Consider the following 14,332-nt stretch of genomic DNA (forward strand, 5'->3'; position numbering starts at 1 on the left):
AGCAGCTCCACAATTCTGGTATATCTACCTTTCCCACGTTGCTTTTGCTGTTAGTGAATATAAAAGCATGCTTGAATAGTAGATGTTTGAAAATTTCCTGCACCGCCTGTAAATGAAGCCGGGCGGTCCGCTGGGCATGCAGGTCCGTCTCTGCTTGCTGCATGTTTTTCACAGAAGCTTGCAACTCTAGCATTATCCACGCATCGCTCTGGAGTGTCATGCACAGATAAACTATCCTATTTCGGCCTTGTTCGCACGGGTGACAAAGTTGCGAGATTTTGTCGCGTTGCGACAATGCTACTAATTGTGCGTTCATTCAGCCCATGCTTTCCAATGGGTTAATTTACACGTGCAATGTTTTGGAGTGTGTGACATCCCGACACAAAAACCTTGCGGGTCACGCAATATGCTTGCAACTCATAAGGTTATGTAGCCCATGTTTCCCTAGGGAGCCTTCCTCTCTGTTGCATCGCATCACACCAAAATGCGGTAGGAAATCCTACTGTCGAAGCCCTAATCTAAGCCCTGGCTGCAGGAAAAATTTTTGAAAACAGTATACATAACCTAAAAGCGCTGTCAGCCCAGCCACATCTTCTCCTCGGACCCCAGCACTAATCTTCTTCATCTCTTCTGGCCGGGAATGGGAAATTTCCCACCTCCTGGAAGCACTACCTTTGATTGGCTGGCGCTTAGCCAATCACAGCCAGTGCTCTCTGAATCAATCACAGCCATTCGAGTGCCGTCTCTGATTGGCTAAGCATCAGCCAATCGCAGCCAGTGCTTCCAGCTGTGGCAGAGGATCGCGATCTTCTCTGTATGTTGTCTATGTGGCCGCTGCTGCTGCCGCCGGCCCCATTGACTACTAGGTGAAACCCCTGGATTTGACAGCATCCAGGGGTTTCACATCCAAAGAATCCTGATGCCGCAATTAGTTGCGTTTTACAATTCACTGTCCTATTTTTTACCGGTGCAACTTTTTTGCGCAGGTAAAAATCGGACATGTGAACGCTGCCATAGAAATCATTGGTTCTAATAGATGCGAATCACAAGCGCAATAAACATGCGCAACAAAAAATGCGTGTGACTGAACCCTAAGGGTGAGCTACGGGTTATTAAATTCAAGGGTGTACTTACTTTGTCTCCTTTACTGTGGAGGTTCACTCAATTCTACTCAATAAAAGACAAGCATGGTACAATTCTGAGTGTTATTAGTTTAGTTAGATTGTGCCTGTCTGTAATTGGGATTTAGATAACACTCATACCACATTGTATTTGTGATTAATGCCCAAAACCAGGTAATTCCAAAGGGTTCACTTATCTTTTCTTGCAACTGTACAAGTCTTGCGCAGGCTAGACAGGAACCTAGTGTACAGGGAGCTGTTTTCTATTACAGCAAGTGCAGAATGATTATATAGTACAGATTACTAAACCACCAGTGGGAAAACTTCGATATCAGTTTATTGCAGCATTTTTACTGAGGGGAATGAGTCCAAGTCTAACAGCAAGCCTGGTTGGTCACTTTACCTGTAAAAGGCAAACTGCTATTATGTGTGCTTTAAAGGAAACCCATCATAGACTTGTATGGAAAAGCGTGCTCACAAGAATCTGAAAAGTCCGATTTTCGTGTGCTGAGCAATCTGCATGGGTGACAGCACTGGACTGCAAGAGCAGGCGAGTATAAAAAGTACATAACTTAGTTTATGGTGAGTGGGGATGTGACAGGTTCCCTTTAAAAATTACGACTCACCAGTCTGTGCGTCATCTATATGACTTGGCCAACTGAGAGTGGCTTGTGGCTGTACCGCTTGACAATTGGCACATAAAAAAATAAAACAACGCAATTCTAGAATATTGAAATTTAATGTAGCTGTTATAAAAAATACTGTGATATTATAACTCCTCGTCTAAATGTTGGCGATGAGCTGATGCAGGGAGAATGTTGTATTACATGGGGCTCATTCAAATGGTCACACTGGCTTCTCTATGGTCTAATTCACAGGTGTCAAACACAAGGCCCGCCGCCTCATTTTATGTGGCCCGCCGACTGTGCAGTAAGTTCCTTCACCTCCGTGCTGCTGTCAGTATGCGATCTTCTCTCGGCTTGTTCTGTCTAATGCAGACAGTAATAGAGAAGTGCCGATAGCAGACTGGCAACGGCCGCGGAGGAGGGAAGGGGAGTGCAGAGAACATGAGAGCGACGCTGAGGAGGAGCAGCTGCAGGGTGAGAGCCTGGTCAGCGCTGACCTCCTCTCACCAGCCCTCCCTCTGTTCATGGCTGCCGGCCTGGGAGACATCAGGGGCCCAAGAAGGACTGAGAGCAGCCAGTACACCTGCCAGTGGGACCATATTGGATGCAGGTAAGTATAAAATGTGTATAAAAATGCAGAAGTGTGTGTGTGTGTATACATATATGTGCGTCTGTGCGCATGTGTGTGTAATAGTGTGCGTCTGCGCGCATGTGCGTAATAGTGTGCGTCTGTGTGCATGTGCGTAATAGTGTGCGTCTGTGCGCATGTGCGTAATAGTGTGCGTCTGTGCGCATGTGCGTAATAGTGTGCGTCTGTGCGCATGTGCGTAATAGTGTGCATCTGTTTGTGCATGTGCGTAATAGTGTGCGTCTGTGCGCATGTGTGCGTAATAGTGTGGGTCTGTGCGCATGTGTGCGTAATAGTGTGCGTCTGTGCGCGTAATAGTGGGCGTCTGTGCGCATGTGTGCGTAATAGTGTGCATCTGTGCGCATGTGTGCATAATAGTGTGCATCTGTGCGCATGTGTGCGTAATAGTGTGCGTCTTATATGTGCATAATAGTGTGCATCTGTGTTATGTGTGCATAATAGTGTGCGTAATAGTGTGCGTCTGTGTTATATGTGTGTGATAGTGTGCGTCTGTGTTATGTGTGTGTGATAGTGTGCGTCTGTATATATATGTGTGTGTATATATATATATATATATATATATATATATATGTATATATATATATATATATATATATATATAATAGTGTGCGTCACTGGCCCCTATGGGGGACCTTATTACCAATTGGGCCCCTGTGGGGTTCACTTTTACTATACTGTCTTACAATTATAATTGGCCCTTTGAAGGCAACCATAAGGCTGATGTGGCCCTCGGTGAAAATGAGTTTGACACCCCTGGTCTAATTGGTCTCTTTGCCCTTATAAGACATAAGACCAAGGAAGTCTTCTTCAAACAACCTCTCTAATAAAGAGATTGCATCCATCATAAATAAAAAACTGTGAATTTTATAAAATCTGGGTCATCTGTTTTGTTTGGTCAGTCTCGCAGTGATGATACTAAGTGATTAATAGAGGTGCAAAAACAGCTACATAGGGTGCTCACGCCACCTCATCGAATGATTTTCCTCTCAGCGCAGTATGGAATTTATGGACTTTTAATTTTTTTTTCTTGGTTGGTCATGACTGTTCACCCAGTTTGCCTACTTACAAAAGTTAGGGACTTAATAACCTCCATACAGCGTAATATATCTTAGGGAAAGTTGAAAGACTGCAACAAAAGTACATAACCATCAGACAACCCCTTTATAAAATGCTGACAGGGCATCCAATCAAATGAATAGACAACTGCATAAAACTGGTTACACAGGACCTGCCAAAATGGGAGCCACTTTTTGCATTGGATCGCCGCTTGAGGGAAGTTCTGAGTTTGGGAACATATAGAAAGGACTTATCCTTATTGAACAAACCTTTTCTCAAATGAGAGCAGAAAAGTCGTAGCCATCCTACTGTACCAGTGAAAATATGGAAAAGGACAATACGTTTGTAAACTACCTTCACATCTGTTCAGAGACTCAGGCAAAGATATGGCAGAAAATCCAAGACAAAATAGCGGAATTATACACAGTGATAGTGTTTACAGTGCAGGTATCTCCAGTGGCCCTGCATGACCATAATATTTCCTTCAGCCGTGAATCATCTCTGTTCACTCTTACCATCCTGCCACTACCCTCAATGAACCTTTTAGAAGCTGCTGGACATTCAGGGGAAGAGGGAGGCAAGTCAGCGGTTGGACAGGAGATGGACTATTTGACTCCAACCCCCCCCCCCCCACCCCCCATCCTGTGAGCATGATAGCAGTCGCGTGGTCTACCTATATTGGTGAAATGCCACTGGTCACTGTTTAGGCAGGCGGTTCTGTCTTGTTGCTTGCATATCGGAGCAGAAAAAATGAAACCCAATGCAAGTATGAATGTAGCATAATTAATAATTCGTTTATTCTCTTTTTGTAATGAGTTCAGTACGTTCTCTTATATTTAATCAGTAGCAGGCAAGTCACACTGTTTTCCTACCAAATTTAAAACCTGCCTCTCATTTTATAACACTTTTTAAGCTGCTTTGTGCTTCTAAATCCTCTGTGGCAACTAAAGTCCAAACTGTTCTGTAACATGTATAATGCATGTGATGTCTGGCTGCAGTCCTAATAACTTTGCTCCGAGCCGCTTGCCAGCACAGCTATTGTTCCCATAGCTTAGCATAGATGTAGTAAGTGGTTCGCTATGCAGGCGATCAGCAGGAGACCGGCCCTTCTGTCTTCTGTACAGTTGGAATAGACATGCAGTGTTTTTAGAAGAAACAGCCATGCTTAAAATGAACTAATAGACACATCCTGCCAGTACTGGAATATTGGCTGCCAAGCCATACATGAAGTTCTGTCTATGCGGGGGAGACTACAAAAAGAGAAAGCTTGCCAAGGGCTAAATGCACTCACTGAAAATGCCAAAATATGCACCATTATCTATACGACAAGGGGTGTAGTTATAAGGGGTGTATCGGGGCCCTAAAACCTAATGGGACTCAAAGGCCCACTACTGTTGTGGCGGTTCTGGAATTGCTGCTTTGCTGATATGTCTGGTACTGGTTTTTGATATGTTACTACATCTTCTGGCTTAGTGGGTGTGGTGTTGGGTGTGACATGATTAGTCACACCTCTGGGTAATTATGAGGGCTATTTAACCTGGCCTGATACTGAGCTGAACTGCGGTTGACTTTCAGTCTCTGTCTGGCTAAACTGGCATTCAGAGCGTTGGTCCAGGCTCAATTCTTTTTTAGTAACAGAAAGCTAAAGCTCAGGGGTAGGGAGGATATACAGGATGAACACCGGTCCTACAGTCCATGTTATCTGTATGGTACCATTCCTGAATTGGGAGCACTCCAGAGGAGGAAGGGGGGTATGGGTCACTCCACAAACACTCCGGCAGACAATTATTCAAAGGAAGGGTTACCCAATAAACACCCCGCACGGCTGGTGCGTGAGGGTAACTGTGTGCGGTGATCCTGACTTAAGCGCTGTGGAATAAGTTGGCGCTATACAAATAAAGATTATTATATTATTATTATTATTGGACGGCTGCACAGGAAAAGCCTGTAGTGTGAACTGGTACCTGTACAGAAATACTGTAGGGCTCTCTCTCTCTTTGATGGTGGGACTCACTCTATTCACATATGCACTTCAAACGCTGTGGGATATCGCTCCTCTTCCTCCATCTTCACCTACATGGAAGCTGAAGGTGATTCCATGTGGCTCTGTGTTAGCACTCTCTCTTCAGTCATACCACATGACATGACAAACTGATACATCTACATGCAGGCAATGATTTTATCAGAGTTAACCTCTCAAGTGCCGCAGCTGTGCTACATACACACTGGATATGACAGGACATGCATTACACAGTGCATCTACATAGGACAAAACATGTATGACATTTATGGAGGGGACCAGGATGGTGTTCTGGACCACTACATTATAATTATTAATCATTTGGAAAGAAAAGGCATCAATATTAATTATGAGGGCATAAAAGAAGTCATTATTATCTATGTGGGCAGAAAAGGCAGTATTATTATTGATGGAAGTAAAAATTGGCATTATTAATGATGGGTGAATGATAGGGGGATTATTAATGATGGGGTACAAAAGGGGGGCATTATTACTGATGCGCCATGGGAAGGCATTATTATTCATGGGGACATAAATGGGGCACTTTTATTGCATGTGGGGTACTAAAAGTAGAGCTTACTGTGTGGGACTTAATTACTATCTGAAGCACTATGGGTTGTGTACAGCTGTGGAAAATGTATGAAGGGTGATGAAAAAGCAAGGAGTCAAAGATGTTTGTGTGGCAAATTCTGCAGAGACGAATTGTGGCCAGAAGAAGTCATCACGGTGCAAAACTTGTAATAGGGCCCCCAACTATAATGCTTTATTCATAGTACTGGGCTATCTTTATGAAGAAGAGAGGCCTTATGGGCCCATTAAGGCTCCTGGGCCTGGGGGCAACCGCATCCCCTGCATCCCCTATTGTTATGCCAGTGTCATAGTGGTTTGAGCCTGGATAGAAAAGGAAAAGGGAACTATGCCAATCAGAGACTACGCCACCTGTGATCACTGAAGGTAACTGATTTGTAATCACTGTGCAGAGCTGGTTTTTGACTATTATTGAGACATATACTAGTATTGTGAGTGGGTAAATGAGGGAAACTATTACTATCATGGGGTGACTAATGTGCACTATTACTTTAAGAGGATACAAAGGACAAAGCTTATCATAAAAGGGGCATGACCTAAAAAAATTTGCCACACTACACTATGTGTGAAGAATGCCCGTGACCATACTTACTGATATACTGATGATATACTGCTATAAAATACAAGTGCAGGTAGAAGCACCACATCTCTCAGCATGCAGTCAAATTGCTATATGGAGGAACATTGCGCAGGTGCAAAGTATTGATGAACAACCACTCGCACAGCTTCTTTAGGCCGGCTTCATATGATCGGGTCAGATTCTGCATGCTGGATTCCGCAGCGGAATCCAGCTGTGAAGCTGCGGGGCTAACCTGCATTTTTGTGATTTCTGTACGGATGTCCACAGCAGCTCGCCATCGATAAAGCACAGTACAGATCTTTTTTTTTAATGTTTGTATTTGTAATGTTAATCGCTATGGGCTGCAGGTCGCACCGCCTCCAATGATTTCAATGGAGGCCATCCACGTGGAGTCTGCAGCAAACTAGAGCATGCTGCGATTTTACCTCCACTCGCGGAATACGCAATTCGTATCTGCGAGTGCGAGCGAAAAACCCAAAGTACATGCCTTTTAATGGCTTGTTTTGCAGCGGATCCTCCATGTGGATGGCGATATCTTTTCTGCCCTCATAATTAATATTGTTGCCTTTTCTTTCCAAATAATTATTAACTATAACTCCTTTTTTTATCTCAATGAGTAGTAATGCCTCTTTTTTGCCTCCAAAATTAAGACTTTCCCTTTTCTGCCCCATAAGTAATAATGCCACCTTTTCTGCCCCCGTAGGTAATAATGACGCATTTCCTGCCCCTGTAGGTATAATGTCTCCTTTCTGCTCGCATAATTAATAATCTAGCTTTTTCTGCCCCCTTATATAATGATGCCCCTTTACTGGCGCAATAGAAATCCGTTCGTGTGAAGCCGGCTTTATACTGAGGGAAGTGGCTGCATAGTATTATACCCGCACACAGATAAGGCAATCAAAGGGTGCCAGGCCAACTGATACATATGCAGCGACCCAGACCTAGGAGGGATTTAAGCAGCGAGGCATAGATAAGATGGTAGTCACGGTGGCTATACTGCTCCGCCTGGCAGAGTGAAAAAGAATGCTGGTATTAAGGTCTAACTACACATTGGTAAAACTATAGGCAGATAGTAACACCTGCTACCTGCGGAGTCGGGTAGGGTAAGATGTTAGTTGTTGTAATGCCAGTCCGTATATGGGTAGGGACCTATTCTGGACAGAAAAAAATAAATCTAAAAAAGTGGAGAACTAAACAAAAATTTGGGTAGTAGTCCTTGCTTTCCTGTAGTGTCATGTGGCACCTCAGTGCAGGTTTCTGTGAATGGTGGGAAGCACTCTAGGAAGCAGACTTATATGGTGAAAACAATTTAACTCTTTATTTGCAGGGAGAAAGAGAGAGAGTACTTGACATTGCAGTGATGACACAGATTGTATTAAATTCACTTGAGGTCGATGAAAACGTTGCATTACATTTTGTAGACATTGATTAACTTCTGAACTTTCCTCCGGGGATTGACACAAGACATTGCATCCATAAATTTCTGGCTTTTCTCCATGGCTTTGACTTTTGCTTTGCTCTTGAATTAACGACTTGATCTCCTTTCCTCTCTTTCTCTTTCTCTCTCTCTCTCTCTTTCCTTTTCTGTCTTTGCTAACAATTCTGGTGTTTAAGTACTCACACTTAGATGTCCAACTTCCCATCACACTGGCCACTGTAGATGTCCTCCTTGTTCCTCCCCGGTCTCTATCTTAGGACTGACTAACCCTGCCCACTCTCTACCTTTTATACTCTTCTACACAATGAATCATAGGCTAGAGGGAATCTGAGTATCCAATCCTGGGGCTAACTAGGGGTGATTGGCAGGTGTGAGAGCAAGTTAGGGTGTATTCTGCAAAGTCATGCAGGGTTAGGTGGTAGGAATACTAACAATTAACACGTTAATGACCATTTAAAGTGGTATACACTTAATTATACAAATTAACAAATATACATACACACATTTACAAAGTGGCTGTAACAGTGCTGTGGGACCCCAACTCTGGGGTACTGCACATGTAGTGCACCATGCAGGCTTACAACCTATTAATGATGCTTTCACCAGTGCTTCTGGCAGGGCCCTCTTCTCACAAAAATCGCAACCTCCCCCCCTTCGTTTCCGAGTAGTCACAATGTGGTGGCATACTTTTCCTCAGAGCTCATATCAGGCAGCGCCCATTCCCACAGTACTTTCAGCATTGCCCCCATTCCACCCATGCTGACAGAAGTGCCTCACATTACTTTTGCTCACTACTCAGTATAAAAATGGCTGGTTTTAGCTACATGCGACCTGTGCGGTCACACAGGGCACCGGCCACCAGCTTGTAGGGAGGCCCCCAGCGGATGTAGGCTCCTCCGACTGGAGTTATTACCTTTTTCTTCTATGAGTCTAAACATCATGATAACATCTCCTGGTCACAACTTGTTTCTTCAGAATTAGACACAGATATCTTTGACTCCTTAATTTTCCAGGGATCTAGCTTCATTTCGAAAACTTCCTTATAATCTCTGCATGCATAGTGCCCCGGTAATGCCACTTGAGGTGACCCGCACAGTAATAGTATCCCCATTTTGTGCTCCCTGTAGACCCACCAAAGTAAGTGCTACTTTTTGTGTCCCACGCACAATAAAAGTGGCCCCACTCAATAATAATGCATCCATTATGCCTTCACTCAGCAATAATACCCCAAATAGGCCCCCACTCAGTAATAATGCCCCCTATAGGCCCCCCACTCAATAATAATGCTCCTAACAGGCCTCTGATCAGTAACAATACCCTTCATAGTCCGCCACTCAGGGATATTGCCCCATATAAGCCCCCACTCGGTAATAATTCCCTTCACAGGCTCCTACTCAGTAGTAATGCCCCATATAGCCCACCATTCAGTAATAATGTCTCTGACAGAAACCCACTCAATAATAATGCCCCTCACAGACTCTTACTCAGTAACAATGCCCCATACAGGCCCCCAGTCGTAATGCCCCATATAGGCCCTTTAACAGTAATAATCCCCTCATTGCCCCCTTTCTCCTCTAGTGTTGCACCTCATAGGCCCCAGCCCTCCTCTCAGTAGCAATGCCCTTCAGATATAGTAAAAATAAAAAAGTTATATTCACCTCTGCCTGTGTGTTGCACCTCCCACTCCCATTCTGTGTCACATGATTTCTCTACCCAGAACTCACCTAGTGAGCTATATGGGTGTGGACTGCAGAGGCTGGGAATGGGAGGAGCGGCACACCTGCAGAGATGAGTAACTTTTTTTTTGTTTTTCACATGGATTCTGGCTTGGCTTTCAATTCCCAGTCATTGTTACAAGGCTTGTATAAAGAGTCTCTATTGACTTGCAGGAATGCTGCCTTCCAATAGATGACACTGCAGAGGTATTGTTCCATCTCCCTTATTTGCATATTACTCAGAAGAGCATGAATGGCCTTATAAGACTCCTCCCTCACTCACCTTCTAGGCGCTCTCCCTAAGGAGAAAAGATAGCGCTCCTGACTCACATTTCACCAAAACACTTCTTCCCCTCTCTGATTCTATAAGTATGACGATTATTACTCGAGGAGAAAGTTTGCATTTTCTTGGAAAATTTACAGACATTGCATCTCAGGTTACCACATTTCTAATTGTTATTGTATTTCAATTGTTTAGTATGATCAATACATTGTGTATATACTGGGGACTAAAATGTTCTCTAAAGATTGCCCTTTCCTAGCCACAAAACGGCATCCAAAACGGCGTCAGCCCACTTTGATGCGGTAGATCAATTTCAAATAACAGTGGAAAGGGATCTTAAAAAAAAACTTTATGCTGTGTCTAGGTCTCAAGCACGCAACAGTAATATCCCTTTAAGGCTATATAAAGCAATTGAGGAATTGAAAATAAATAAGTCTATTAATTAGACAGGGGGACAAAGGGAGCCAAATTGTACTTTTTGACGAAGTCACGTATGAGCAATTAGTTATGAATACTTTGGAAGATAATGACATTTAGAGAAAGCTAAATATTGATCCCACCATTTCTTTCGGTAACATTTTTAAAGAATTCGTAATAGAAGAGGTATCTTTAGGCATACTTTCAGAACAACATGCAGAATATTTTGTTCGCTCATTTCCAATTACAACTATTTTTAATGGATTGCCTAAAATCCATAAAGGAGTTCTCCACCACCCCTGTGTCCAATAATTTCGGCTATTGTATCACCTAATGCAAATATCTACGAGTGGGTAGACACGCTACTGCAACCGTTAGCAAGGCACACAACAGAGTACATAAAGGACAGCAAGGTGGTTTAACCCTTTCCAATCCACTGTCTGACGTCTGAAGACATTATGATTTAAGGCTGTACAGCTCCGATGTTGGAAGACGTCCGTCGGGGTTCTCTTACTGTATATTGCCAGCCTCTTTGCTGTCGGAGCCTATCCAACGTGTCACCTCATGCAGTACTGGCTTTAGCCAGCAGATAGCGCCATTGTATAATGACAGAAGAAGAGTAAGTCCCCCTAGGGAAACCAGGATACAAATTAGATAGGAAAGGGTTAAAAAATACATTTAAAAAAAAACTTTGAATGGAGACAATGTTTCAGTTGAGTGTCATTTGTTGTCTGTACACTTTATTCATACATTCCGCATGATTTATCAATCACTGCACTCACATTTCACCTGTACACCTACAGTGAGTATACAGAGGAGTTGTGAGAATACATTATTGAAGTTGGAAGATATTTCTTAAAACACATTCGTTTTGCATTTAACAAGCAATATTACCTCCAAATGCAGGGTGCCACAATGGGGGACCGTTTTTCCCCTTCTCTTGCAGGACTATACATGTCCTGGTGGAAGGAAAAATGTATTTACTTCGATCAAACTCTTTTCATTCGCCATACATATATCGGTGCGGTCGTTTTATAGATGACGTGCCTAAAGTGTGGGATGAGAATGCAAACAACATAACTAATTTTGCTCTGTACATAAATTATAACGCCTGCAACTAAAAAAAACACCAGGAAAATAACATCTAATTGTACCAGGTGATATGAAGGAGGTAAAATAACTTCATTGTAACGCTTCATTGTCAACAGCGGGTAACACTATACTTCACGCTACCAGCTCTCATCCAAAACATGCAGTAAGATCTATCCCCGTGGGAGAATTAATTAGAGCTAAACGGGCATGTACAAAAGAGAATACGTTTAAACAACAGGAACATTTAATAATACAGAGATTATCTGCGTGGGCACCCCAAATGGCCTTCAGAACGGGCATCCAAAATCGTCAACAAGAAAAGGAGAGAATTTACTTTAAAAGACAACAGTAAGATTATACAGCACAAAGGCGGTGATCTGCAATCAAAAGTTTACTTTTTCAACTCGTTTTAATAGAGAATATAATGCTGTTCACTTCACAAAGCAATTATCACTTTTATATCAAGTCACAGTTTTAAGATCGCAACCACATCGGGCAGAAATGTTTTGGGTGTCGCGGGGCATTTCACTAATGTGCACAGAGGCAATTCAGTTTTCTTGGTATTGAATTGGTTAAGAAGCACTGCTGCCGTGGAGGTGATTTGCATAATCTATTGCTCTAGCAGGAAGCCTATTGGGTTTTACAATTAAAAGCTAGACATCCTGATGGCTTAATTGTAAAAACTATTTAATGTTTTTATAGTAGTTCGGCTGCTTTCACATTGGTGTTGGGGGTTTCATTTTCCTGCTCCATTTGGGAAGCAGGAAAAGCGGAATCCCCTGGTCAAATGGGTCCATCTTATGATGGAACAGGCTGAACGATCCCCATTGACTATCATGGGGTCCGTGCGATTCTTGCTCAGCTGCCCGGCATTTTACCGGAAGCGCTGAAGCGATATTTTGTGCCGGATGTGCGATAAAAAAAAGTTCCAATGCAAATGGGAACCTGTCCTTAAATATACAATCTTCCATTTATTGAATATACTAGGCAATGAGACTCTTTTTATAGGTGCTTTATAACATGTGACCTCACTGATGAATTGGATTGTCTATGTGTTGGTTTTAATGTCCTCCATGTTTATTTTTATTTTTATAATAATTGTCATGCGTTGGTGATGTAATCATTTTTTCAGTACTTCAAGCCTTTTCATCTATGTAGAATAAAGTTTAATGTATTTATGATACAGGAGAAAAGTTTTATGTATTGGATTCACCACAATACCAGTGGTCCGCTGGGTGATCCAAGCACCCCCCCAACTCCTGCTGGATGTGATTACCACAGCCTCCACTAAGATTGATGGATGTAATTCAATGGACTCAGGATCGGGTGAGCAGACTATATGCATTGTGTTCCTTTACTAGAATGATAGAATGGTAGAGTTGTAAAGGACCTCCAGGGTCATCGGGTCCAACCCCCTGCTCAGTGCAGGGTCACTAAATCATCTTTACTAGACCGTATTTATGGACTGAGCTTGGTTCTGATGTATGTTTTGAGCTTCATTCTTGTGAAGTATTGACCCACTGGACTGATCAAGTCGGGTATGATGCAAACTTGCTGCTTTCTGCCTATCAGTGAAATATATATAAATATATATAAATTAATATATGGTTTATTTCTTATGGTAGGGGGGGCATCAAAAAAAGAATTCTGCACAGGGTGCCATCTAAGCCAGGGCTGGCACTGACCACAAGGCCTACCTTTCTCCCCATAGGGCCCCCATTCCTGCATTAGTCACAGCAGTCCCCTCCATGGCTGGTCGTCACAGTAAGGCCTCCCTCACACAGGGCGTTTGCAAAACGCTGCCTTTTCAGCTGTGTTTTCGGCCCAGCTGAAAACGCTGCCCATTCATTTCAATGGGAGACTCCGCTGAAAACGCCCACGAATAGAACATGCAGCGCTTTCAAAATGCAGCATTTTTCAAAGCAGCGTTTTCAGCCCTGTGTGAGCAGCCCCATTGAAATGAATGGGAGCCGTGTACAGTGTTTAGCACAGGGCTGAAAGCGCCCTGTGTGAGGGAGGCCTAAGTCCTCCTTTCCAGCAGTAGTGACAATGCGGCGCCCCCTCACACCTGTTGTCTTAGGGCTACAATGTATCGGGGCTTCAAATTAGTTCTGCCAGTTCTCTCTTCTAAATTGTTGCAGCATTTCATGGTGTTGCTACTAGAATATGAAATAATGTTAAATCTCTGATGTATAGAAGGAAATTACATGGGTCTACCTATCATTGTGACTATTATAGTACTATTAGGATGGTAGAATCAATTTTGCGGCTTAAAGTTTTACCATGAGAGTTTTTGGGAGAAGTATGGAGAATATTTAAAGAGTTGCTTATCTCTAATTACTATTATTACCATTATGTCTGTTCTGCAGGAGATGCTTTCAGATGTAAAAAACAATCTGGTACAGTTTGGTGACATATACATGACAGTGGGGCCACCTAGTGGAGGTAAGGAGCATTGCAGTTATACTTTATATTTCCTCTGTTCTTTTAGTTGTTCTTTTCTCACTTCTATAATAGTAATCTTTGCACTAGTGAGAAATAATTGTCAAACAAGGGACTTGCAGACTGGTTACCCTATAAAGCGTTTTGTGTCCAGACTATAGGATGTGTCACTGGAGATCAATATATTTAATTAGAGCCAAAACCTTCAGATATAGATAAGTAAAATGTTTGGCTAATCACTTTTTCAACTGCAGGACCCCTGCAAACAGCTGTTCACGGGTGTATTCATCTCCTAATGATGGGAG

The sequence above is a fragment of the Eleutherodactylus coqui genome, chromosome 7 (genome assembly GCF_035609145.1).
Source record: "Eleutherodactylus coqui strain aEleCoq1 chromosome 7, aEleCoq1.hap1, whole genome shotgun sequence".
Taxonomy (NCBI): domain Eukaryota; kingdom Metazoa; phylum Chordata; class Amphibia; order Anura; family Eleutherodactylidae; genus Eleutherodactylus; species Eleutherodactylus coqui.